General features: G+C 26.2%; 1 long non-coding RNA gene across 5 annotated transcripts in view; it reads left to right on the top strand.

The window, feature by feature from the left end:
• Positions 1-4,557: 4,557 nt before the first annotated feature.
• The window catches only part of LOC136086038 (uncharacterized), a 49,658-nt gene continuing 45,269 nt past the window's right edge, over positions 4,558-8,946 (top strand). For 2 of the 5 annotated variants that reach the window (XR_010641340.1, XR_010641341.1), the window contains exon 1: positions 6,047-6,275. This is a non-coding gene — a long non-coding RNA (uncharacterized LOC136086038). Of the gene's footprint in view, positions 4,719-5,969; positions 6,276-8,946 lie in introns of those variants that run through there. The other 3 variants (XR_010641339.1, XR_010641338.1, XR_010641342.1) reach the window with 3 other exon arrangements.

The following is an 8,946-nucleotide window of genomic DNA, read 5'->3' as shown; positions in this document are numbered from 1 at the left end:
GAAGGAACTCTCCGAGAGAGGCCTTGGGTGTTGGAAGCAATATTTTCTGTAGTGCTCAAACATTAACGAATCTAAAATCACAAAAGCTCTCCAATGTCTCATACACGATGAAATACTTGACCCCATATGCTAAAACATAGCAGCCAATAATTCATGGGTTGAACTGCATTAACTTTAAATGAAGCAAAAGAAAGACAGGCATTATAATTTTATATATATCATAAAAAATTTATATTGGCATTTCCATCTGCATGATTTCCGTAAAATAAATCTTGTGGAAATGGTGAAGGTTGCAACAAAATTACCTTTCCATTATGGCAACATAAAAAATGTGCTTCATTAGGAAATTTCTTAGAACCACAATGCTAAAAATATAATTCGTTTCTCCTAAATAAATATCTCTATTAATTAATCTCCTATTATCTCCTAAATAATCTGGAATAGTACTACTTCTTGCTGTACAATGCATTCCTCGTATCCTAGCAGCATATCGAGTATTTTGTTGACTATTAATTACATTTCGCCTAAGTCTATCTCTTTCATTTCTGCAACAATTATTTTCAATTCGCCTAACCAAGCTCTCCTCATTTGGGTTCGAATTATTTGCTTCTAGCATTTTGTCGATTATTCATTTCATTTTGCCTAAGCCTATCTCTTTTATTTCTGCGAAGATTAACTTACCTATTAACATTTCCATTTTCTAAGCTATTATCTGCTTCTAGCCTAATATCATTCATTTAAACTTCACTTTTAATGCTCCACACGTTTACCAAGTCACAGCACTTTGAAAACATGGATACATCATAATATAAACTTATGTATTAACTATAAACATATATATATTTAACCTTTTATAAACATATTTAGACACATTTATAAAACAATTATATAACACATATTAACACATACACAAAAAATAAAAAAACACTTTACATTATAATAGAAACACATTGATAAAACAACTATAAAGCACATATTACCACATACACATACTTATTAAAAAAGCATACATGCAAACAATAAAAATGTGCAAAGAAATGTTTTAAAAATGACGCGAGAAAATTTAAAATGTTTCAAAGTAAAAAAAATATTTATATATACAAGCAATACTCTTTACCTTCATTTTTTTTTCATAAGTACTGTAATTCTCATAACAAAATTTAACCTTTACATACAATAACATTTGATATGTCATGTCAGTGTTGGCAAAAAATTTTAATTTATTTTTATAAATTTTCTAAAAAATAATTAGTTAATAGCATCACAGAAATTTCGAAGCAGTAATAACCAATTTTATGGAAATAGCGTTAGTATAACTTTTTTGTGGTATAAAAAATAATTAGGTCTCTTGCATGCCCCTATTTCCCTTCTAAAAAATAAAATATAATCTCAATAAAAACAAAACTATTGAAAAAAAATAAAGCTAAAAGAAAAACTAAAACAAACAAAATGTAAACGATTTAAAAAATAAAAAGGAGTGATCCTTTCTACTTTATATCTAATAAAAATGTTATATATAACTATTTTCTATACTAACTTCTATTATAATATGACCTTAACGATGATTATTTATCTTTATATGATTCTTTATGTAATATTTCTAAACTAATAACTAATATTTAAATTTCAAAAGGTAAAAAGTTTTAACTCGCTTAAGAGGTCTTTCTCCAATGACCGCGTGCATTTTGAAAACGCGCTCTTTCAAAGTCTAGTAACTAATGAAAGGACGTTAAACGTTACTGAAGCAATTATATTATAGATTTAACCCCCTGAAAGTATACAACTGTTCTAAATTTAAATGTTCAGGCTCACTTTTCTTTTATTCATCAAAAATCAGAATAAGATAGACTAATAACGGTCATTAATAACATTTTATAGCATGTAAAAGCCAAATTTGGGCAAAATTGGTTAAAAATACACCATTTTTTCAATTATTTTTACTCCCTGAAACAAATAACAGTATTAAATTTCAACCTTTAGGTTCAATTTTCCTTTAATTATGACAAATCAGAAAAAGATAGTCAGATAATAGTCATTAATAACATTTTACAACCTATGAAAGGCCTAATTTAAGCAAAATTGGCCCCCATGATATTATTTTTTCTAAAAAAGTTACATTTTTAAACTTAAATGAGATTAAATAAGTAACTGACAAGCTCATATTTTTAATTTGAATAGAGGTGCTGTTTTAGGATCGGCTAAGAAAACCATATTTTTTTGAAATTTTTTGTATTAGGTACCTCACTTTTACATTAGATTGTGAAAAACTCTCAAGGAGTATGCAGGTAGAATTTTGGATTTCAACAATTAAAGTGTAGTTAAAGACGTTTACGCTAAAAATTGCTTTTGCCCTAATTAGTTTCCACTTGACCAGTTTTAAGGCCTCTATTTACTAGACTACTATAACAATATATTTTGGGTGAAATGCTATTGGTAAAATGCCGTTGTACTTTATATAAAAGAACGCGAAAACTCAAAGAGAATCATAGGATCCTCTTTGAGAAACGACACTATCAAAATGTTTTGCAATGGTGTTTAAGGGTAAACCTTTTCTATAGAAAAACATCTCTGAAAAAATATATTTCGACTTTATTAACAGTTATTTGAATCACTGTTTTTTAAAACCCGTTTTTATGAAAACTAAAAAACTCTTTACATCTTTAAATATATTTTGTATTAAGTATACAAAGTTTGTGTAATATATTTTTATTAATGTATAAAAGTTCAAAAAATTTGACCTTTTAAAAACAATCGAATATTTCAGAATTGAAATATTCGATTATTTTGAATATTTTCAATGTAACTTTGCTACTTAGATAAGCTAAACTACCCACCTGATGTACAGTACCCTGTATGTTTGGACATAAAAAGTTATGACAGACCAAACCATTATTATTGGTGAATGCCTTAATGTAGCCTTTTTTATCATGCTCATATACAAAATGAAACAAGTTACTAATAATAAAGTGAACCTTTTTTTCTTTTGGGGTAATTTTACCCTTGGTTTCTGAAAAAGTGCAAGATTTTTTGTTCTTTTTTGGACTCCATGTTTTAAAATCAAATAATTCAGTTGCATTTTCTATTTCTTAGAAATAGTATACTTCTAAAGAAATTGTATATTCAGTTACATCTACTATTTCTTTCACAGTAAACTTTTGTGATCTGGAGCTGCTAATAATAAGCTCGGTGAGTTGATGCATATGATAAAGACGGTCATGTGTTTTTAAAACACTTGAAATTATACCAAAGTCCCTATCGTGAGGGAGGAAACTATGCCTTCTCATTGGAAAAAACTGTTCGACTTTATCAAACCTACCACTGTTAGTTAAGTATAAACAAAAACGTGATAGGGTTTAATTTTATTATGTTCACTACAGTTGTCACGAAATATACGTAATGCATTACTTTGGTGGAACTGAGATCAAATCATTTAAAAAAGTCGCAACTTCATTATGTCCTTTTCCTCCCTGACCTTCATGTTACATATATACATCTTTAATGTAATGTATAGAAAAAATATTGTCTGATAGCTGTCTCATGTAATAAATTTTTTGGACATGTATTTTTGCCAAGCTTATTGTCTTCATATAGTTAAATGCCAATGATAGAACGTGCTCCACTTTTAAGGCATCTTCTGATGTTACATGTTTTGAAGCATTGTAAAAATTTTTACTCTTGCCCTTATGAACATCTAAATCAGCCTGTGCTGTTCGCACTTGCAACAAGTGTCCACTTGTGGGCTTTCATCCAAAAAGTTAAAACTTATTTAAAATGGTTCCAGTAAAAAGTCTTGCTCACTTTTAAGTCTGGTTTTTTTTGTTACAAAAAGTTGCCACGTTCTTTTGGATTTAAACTTGCATTGAGGTAATATACTTTTTTGCCTTAGTAATGTGATTCCTTGGGTGGAAATGATATTATGTGATTACTAACAATGTCATGAACATTCTGAGAAAGACAAATAGTAATACCTTTTCCTCTTCAGGGGTTATTCCAATAATCTTAATGTTCCTTATTCTCCTTAATCGTTTTTTACTAAAACTTAGGGCAGATAAAAGTGCAATGCAACATATTTGTATGCTTACATTGCCTAGAATCACATGATAGGAGTAGCTATTTGACTGCATTGGTTTTTCAAGTCCTTTTGATGTGGCACTCTTCTTTTAACTTTAGTGACATCTATTAATCCTTGAGTATAAAATCTTGTTTGTTTAGACTTTTTATATCATAAAATTTGGAAAAGATATCCACTCATTTAGTCTCTCCAAAGTTGTCTGAACACTTTTTAATGCACCTTAAAAAAGAAATCAGAAAAATTAACGTACAATTATTAAAAGCTAGAAAACGTTTTTATTAAAATAAACAGCATTGCTTATAATCTTGAACTCAGAACAAAATTACCACAAAATTTGTATGAAAGAAGACCAAATCCTATTAAGAATTTTTGACTTTTTAGTGCTTCCACCTATGCTATACTTTCAAGAACTATATAGGCTAGGATTACTATAACAAGACATAACTATTCAGTGTGTGTTAACTATCTAGAAAAAAAATCATAATAAAACTTAGGCAATGACGTATTAAACAACTATGCAAGAAAGGTTTAATATGTAAAACTTGTAAACTATTTACTTTAAAGTCATTTTACTCATCATACCTGTATAAGACAAGTATACCCATATCTAAATATTATGGCTGGTTTAGACTTAGGATTAGGCTAGGTATTTTGAAATATGTTACTCATAAATTTTATAATGTTAAATTTAGATATAAACATATAATAAACTTAAATCATTTTAAAACTTATGCTTTCATGAAATTGATTGTTTCAAAATTTTATAATATAATAATTTTTAAAATTTTAGCAAAACTTCAAGTAAGCATAAGTTTAAAATGATTTAATTATATTATATATATTAAATAATATATATATATATATATATATATATATATATATATATATATATATTATATATATATATATACATATTCCATATTACATTGAATGTTTGAAACTTACAAATAAATTTAGGTAGTTTGGTGGCACTTTATTTCCCTTACAATATATGTATGACTGTCCCATTAAACGTGGTTGTTTTTTTTTGTTATGTTTGTACTCACAAGGATAACTGTTTTTCCTCGTTCTAGGACTTGGAATAACGAGATCTATTAAAATACTAATAATGACAACAAGATTCGAGAACATTTTCCCCATATTGCGCCTAAAAATACCAATGAGTTGGAGAGTAATTTTTTTAAAAAGGGCTTTTTTGAAGCAAATTTGCTTTTTGATAAAAATTAAAAACTTTCTGGTGGCTTTATTTGTGTAAGAAGATATAATTTAAACACATTTTTAGCATAAACTGATGAAGTTATCAAAGAAAAACACAAAACACACAAAAAGTGAATTTCAAAAAAAACGTCAAATCAGCCCTTTGAAAAACACTGATTCATTTGTCTTACTGTAATATTGTGTGGGCTAGTACTTGCCATACAAATTTGTATGGGTAGTTTTAGTTTAAACTAAAAAAAAATCTACAGCAAACAAAAACATGCGTGCAGAATAGTGTTAGAAGCATAAAGAAACGTTCCTTGTGAACCGATTTACGTGCCTTCAGTGCTTTAAATGTGTATAAACTAAATTTTCACCAAGTTTTGTTGTTTATTTTTAAAACAAAATTGGGATTGTCCCTATAAATATTTCAAACATATTTTTATAAAACTAATTATTAGTATTCAACAAGTTTTCGTATACCCAGTAGGCACTCAACCTTTTATTCACGTTTCAATCACGTGTATTTTAGGTGACCTCGTCCAGGTGACTATTTTACGTGAATAAAACGTGAAAGTTGCTTTTTCAAAATGTGTTTTTCAAAAGTGCCTGTCGGAACGGTTTTTTATTAGCAGTAAAACGAATTACTTTTCAAGCGTTTGTGATTACAAACGTGGAAAAATATTTTCTGTTCTATTTTTTCTTTTTTATGTTATGGTTTTTATATTTATTTTATTAATTTTAATTTATTTTAGTTTTATCATTTTATTATAATTTTATGTTGCAGTTTTAAAATAATTTATAAATGACTTACTATTTAGTATACAAGTATCCCTTATCGCAATGCAATTTAGACATTAAAAAGTCACGTAAATATTTTAAAATTCAAAAATTTAAAAAAAAGTTAATTCAAATACAAATTTTTCAAAATTGTTGATCCAATTGGATTTGTTATTGCAAATGATTCTCGGATTGTCACACGAAAAAGGTCAAACCCTAGTACAAGGTGTGCTTTTTTTCTACTTGATAATATATCATTTTAGACTTTCTAATTTTTCCATGTAATATACCTTATTTAATATTAGTAAGTAATTCTTGGTAGCTTATTGATTTCGTTATATGTTTGCATATATTTTGTTATTTGATTAATTTTTATATTATATCATATGTAATATATATATATATATATATATATATATATATATATATATATATATATATATATATATATATATACATATATATATGTATATATATATATATACATATATATATATATATATATATATATATATATATATATATATATACACACACATATATATATAGAGTGAAAACTAAATAATTATTAATATATATTTCAATTAATAGTTAATAATTTATTCACTTAATAATTATTTAGTTTTCACTATATTATTTGCTCTACTAATTATATAACACGCTGTATTAAGCACTCTTACTGGAAATATTAACACAATTCCTATATATATTTATATATATATATATATATATATATATATATATATATATATATATATATATTTATATATATATATATATATATATATATATATATATATATATATTTATATATATATATATATATATATATATATATATATATATATATATATATATATATATATATCACTATATTATATACGTTTATTAGGCTTGAACAAGTATAGATACTTTGTTTTACATACTTTTAATTTTATAATTATTATATTATATATAGTTATAGAATTAAAATTGTCTATAACAAAGTATTGTCAAATTAGGTAACAAAAAAATACCTTGTTTTGAAGGTATTTATTTGTGAATTTGAATTGTAAGATTCTGAGTTATCTAACTCAGAATCGAGTTTAATAATCCAACAAGATATGAATAAAATGAAATTCCTGACACATGGTGGTTTAGTATTTCCAAAACGTCCAAGCAAAACAATTTAAAATTTCAACAATAAGTGATGATTTTATATCAGTTTTTCTTTTCCAAGGTGAGATGCTTTTATCACTACCAAGGAGCCACGTTGAGGCTTCTTATAACAATACTAAGGAGCCACGCTGAGGCTCCTTAGCCTAATAAATCTGTTATGGGTACGCGATAACGATTACGTTATTTGCAAATTTTTTTTTTTCTTTTCAATATTTTTGTGTGCATTTGACAAATAATGTAATTTAACATTTTCTAGACAGCTTCTTAAAGTTGCTGGGTGAGCAGTCACCTTTGCACCTAGTAAGTTAATGTATGAACAAGTTAAAGCAAAAATGTATAACAAATTTCAATAATTTTAAAAATTTGTTTCGTTGTCAATAAAACCTCGAAGCTAATTAACCAGCTTCAGGGTTTTTAGAAAAAATATTTATTTACGATAATTATTTAATAATTGATAACAATATTTATTAAAGATTAGATTCATTATTTTGTAGCTACAGTTAGAACTTTCTTTAATTGCAATAAAAGCCTGTGTTTAGAAACGTGCTAAATATATTTTAAATTTAATTTAGTAATTTTTTATTTTTATTTTAGTTTTAAACTAATTTAAAAGCAAATTACTGTATAGCAAGTTACTGTATGGAAGCACGCTATCAATTAAAGATTACCCTGGAGTTTAACATTTAAAAAAGTGTAATAGTTGAATTCTTTTTTTTAATTAATCAATACATCGGTATGGCATCAAATATGAAGAAAAAAATATGTTTCGAAGTTTGTTTGATCAAACTTCGCCACATAAGGTGATCAGAGTTATGTCTTTTTTCTAATATTAAAAACTTTCAATAATTTTTTAGAATATAATGAAAATCTACTCTTATAAAACTTGCCGAAAATCATGAAATTTTTTTTTTTTTTTTTCTATTTAGAATGTTTTTTTACTGTATTATACTTTTATAATTATTTTTTTAAATTTTTTAATTTAATCTTGTTTGTTTAATTTATTTTTTATTTGTTTTCGTATTTTCATATTATATTTATATTATTTATTCATGTTTCAGCGCAGCGGAGTGTACATAGACTGATTAGGGAGAGCATGCAGGGAGTGTATATATATCTACTGATGGTGTGGGCTGGGGTAGGGTTAAAGATAGATGCAGCAAAGTATACATCGAATGATTAGGGAGAGCAAGCAAGGAGTGTATATGCATCTACTGTGGGTTTTGGTAGGGGCAGTAGCCTATTAAATTAAATAAAAGAAATTAAAATACATTTTTAAGCTATTTTCTGGTGTTTTATTTAAACTTAAAAAAAACGCCTAATGTGTAAGTTTTATAGGAACATTTAAAGCTGTTTTAGTTTTTTAACTAGTAATAATATTTTTATTTATCTTTTGCATGGTGACCGCACAGAACATCTGTTTTTTTTTCTTTATTCCTATTCAAACTGCATTATATTTATCTTTTAATGCAGATGATCTCCCAGTGTTTAAACCAAGTTCCACTCAACTTTGGTCAATTGCAATACCAGATTTAGAGTTTAAACTTTGTTTTCTTGGGCGTTGCAGAAATGCTAAAGCACCCTGTTGAACGAATTTAATTTATTCATATCTTGTTGGAGTATGCAACTAGATTCTGAGTTGAATTTTCAGATCACGGTATTTATTAGTGAACTAATTTGACAATACTTTATTATTCATAATTTTAGTTCTATACCTAATATATTATATATAATTTGGGGTA

The sequence above is a fragment of the Hydra vulgaris genome, chromosome 10 (genome assembly GCF_038396675.1).
Source record: "Hydra vulgaris chromosome 10, alternate assembly HydraT2T_AEP".
NCBI lineage: Eukaryota > Metazoa > Cnidaria > Hydrozoa > Anthoathecata > Hydridae > Hydra > Hydra vulgaris.
Note: the sequence above shows the minus strand (reverse complement) of the source record. Positions and strands in the feature narration are given on the sequence as shown.